This window comes from Triticum dicoccoides, chromosome 5A, assembly GCF_002162155.2.
Source record: "Triticum dicoccoides isolate Atlit2015 ecotype Zavitan chromosome 5A, WEW_v2.0, whole genome shotgun sequence".
In the NCBI taxonomy this organism is placed as follows: domain Eukaryota; kingdom Viridiplantae; phylum Streptophyta; class Magnoliopsida; order Poales; family Poaceae; genus Triticum; species Triticum dicoccoides.
In genome coordinates, this window is record NC_041388.1 from 640,076,654 (window position 1) to 640,080,093 (window position 3,440).

A 3,440-nucleotide genomic window follows, 5' to 3' on the forward strand; every position below is an offset into this window, starting at 1 on the left:
AGCTGCCCTCCCCGCCGTGCCGATACGTCGGCGCCGCGGTTTGGCGATCCTCTCGCTCCCATAGTACGCTCTCGTAGACTGCCGTCCTCTAGCCGCGTCGCCACCTCTGGCTATGTTCTTGTGGAGGCGCATGGCGGTCAGCGCTACCACCACTGGCGATGTTCTTGTGGAGACGCATGGCGGTTAGCTTCTCCCACGGTACGCGCATTCAAGACTGAGGCCCCGTTCATGTCGGTGTAGCGCTGAATGTTAGCTGATAGACACTGTTAATCTCACTGTTTGCCGAAGTAGTTTACTGTCAATATGCTCTGCTTAAGAAGCTTCCTTGCCCTGTTCTGCACTCAATCTGCTTAGCTGAGATGGCATGCCAAGGCCAATTAGTTGCTAAAATATCCTGCCATATATTTATTGTGACGTAGATTGCCATGGTCTAGTAGCCAATCTGTTAGCTGAAATAGCTCTACACCGTTTTATACTCGATCTTTGTTGCTGCGATGGCCTTCGATAGTTTGATGGCTATGTGCTCGGCCTCATTGACTGCTAAAACAGTCTACCATAATTTGGCACTCAAATCTGTTTGCTAAATTAGCTTTACATATATTTCGTTACTTAGATCTGCTCATCCAAATATCTTGCCATAGCTTTAGACATTGACCTAGGTATTTTTTATGGACTTCATAAAAAAGCATATATGTTTTTCCTGTAATATCTAGTAGAAGAACTAATTTGTATGTCTAACAGATGGACAGGACTTGGATAACTTCTGCTCGAAGATTCTCCACTGCATATGTGAAGGGGGTTGAAACTTCATGAACTTTATCAGAGCTGAATACGGTGGTTTGAAATCAGATGTGTTCTGCCCGTGTAGCAGTTGTATGAATTCAGTTACAAGACCCCAGTCAACTGTGCAAAATCATCTACACTTGTATGGGATGTCGGTCACATATACTAGGTGGGTTCATCATGGTGAAGCTGTGAACGTCAATGTTATTAACTACGTGGAAGCAGCAGATCACCATCTTGATCTGCCTGATGCTCAGGTGGAAGAGGAGGAGGAGGTGGTGGTGGCGGAGCTAGTGAGTTTGACCAACATTGAAACAATGCTACGAAATGCTCGTGCATTCCGTGAACTTTCACCTGCAGAAGAAAAACGGTGGGCCCGCATGTTGGAACAATGCAACATTGTTGTCACCCCAGGAAATAAGCTGTCAGTATTCTCAGCTATGGTTACCTTTCTTCAGGTGAAGACATCTGAGCGGATGACCAACAAATCATTCGATGCGATGTTGGCTGCTTTCCGCGAATCTTTCCCAGATGCGTCTGAGCTGCTACAGACCTACAGTAAAATGAAGAATTTCCTTCATGCAGTTGGAATTGGATATGATATGATCCATGTTTGTAAGAATAATTGTGTTCTGTTCCAAAAGGATTATGCCAACTTAAGTGAATGCCCGAAATGCAAATCATCAAGATGGAAAGATGGCGATGCTGTGAAGAGGATTCCTCATAATGTTCTGAGACATTTTCCAATTACACCAAGATTGCAGAGGTTGTTTCATGATGCTGAAACAAGAGAGGATGTACTGTGGCATTCTAGGAACCAAGAGTACAGAGATCAGAATGTAATGAGCCATCCATCTCATGGTAGTGAGTGGAAAAGCTTCAATTATAAACACAAAGAGTTTGCTGCTGACTCAAGAAACATTAGACTTGGCTTAGCTTCAGATGGATTTAACCCATTTGGCCACCAGAGTGGCACATATAGCATGTGGCCAGTGCTTGTTATCCCTTACAACATGCCTCCAAATGTCTGCACCAAAGAATCAAACTACATGATGGCCTTGCTCATCCCAGGTCCAAAAAGTCCTGGAAAGGATTTTGATTTGTTCATGGAGCCTCTTGTGGAGGAACTTCAACAGCTAGGGAAGGGTGTTCTCCCTCGATACCTATATAGCAGCCCACCAGCTGATTTCTTTCTGCGTGCTGTTATAATTTGGTGCATCCATGATTATCTGGCTTTGGGCACTATGTCAGGGCGAACGACACATGGTTACAATGCATGTGTTCGCTGTGACAGGAATCCGCTGTCATACACAATACTTAGCAAGATCTGTTACATTGGACACCGCCGTTTCCTTGCCAAGGATAAGCCGCATCCTAGAAAATACCGAAGACATGTGTTCAATGCAAAGCATGAAAACCATGATGCGCCAAAGAGGCTCACCGCTGATGAGTTGCAAGTGGAATTAGAGAAGGTTAGGCATATTACACCAGGAAACCATCCTGGTAATGGTAGCGGGAAAAGCAAGCATGGCAGGGTAGAGGAGAGATTATTGTTTACCCGCAGGTCCACTTTGTGGGACTTGGAGTATTGGAAAGATTTGGATCTGAGGCATAATCTTGATGTGATGCACATCGAGAAAAATATATGTGATAGCATTATCGGCACACTTCTTAATATTGAAGGCAAGACGAAAGATACCTTAAAATCTAGGATTGATTTGACACACCTGGGTATCAGAAAGGATTTGTAGGTGCAGGATGAAGGTAAACCACGGGATATGGCACCAGCTGTGTACGTCTTGGACAAGGTAAAAAGAAAAGAATTCTGCAAGGTCCTGTCACATGTGAGATTCCCACATGGATTTGCTTCCAACCCTGAAAGGAGAGTCAGTGCAGATGGAAACAAGGTACAAGGGTTGAAAACTCATGACTACCACGTCCTACTTCAAAGGGTTTTACCTGTTATCCTTAGAGGATTGGGCCGCCCTGACTTATACAGAGCAGTTGCAGAGTTGGGACAATTCTTCAGGGAACTCTGCAGTAGGAATATCAGGATAGATGCTTTGGAGCGTCTTAGAGACAAGATACCAACTATCCTATGCGACCTTGAGAAGATATATCCTCCAGCCTTCTTTGATGTGATGGTGCATTTGGCTGTTCATCTACCTGATGAGGCACTACTTAAAGGTCCAGTACAGTATGGCTGGATGTACCCTATTGAAAGGCGACTAGGCACTTTCAAGGGCTATGTTAGGAACAGAGCTAGACCCGAGGGTTCCATTGTAGAGGCCTACATTGCTACAGAAGCGTTGCCATTCTGCTCAAAATACATTGAAATAGCTGATCAGCTTAGCAAAGAGGTGGGTGAAGACAATCCCGGGCTCAATGTTTTCGATTATTCTGTTCGAGTTATAGGGAAGAGTCGACAAGAGGACAAACCTAAAGATTTGGACAAAATGGTTTGGTATGTGTTGAATAACTGTCCTGAGATACTACCTTATATCAAGTAAGTGCAGTACTGCAGCTTATACACCATAATCTACTAAACTTGCATCACATTCTTATATATTTAGATGTTTGATGCGATCACTATGTTGTGCAGCATCTACAAAGAGGAGTTACTGCCGCAAAATCCAAGAAACATTGACAAACTGGTT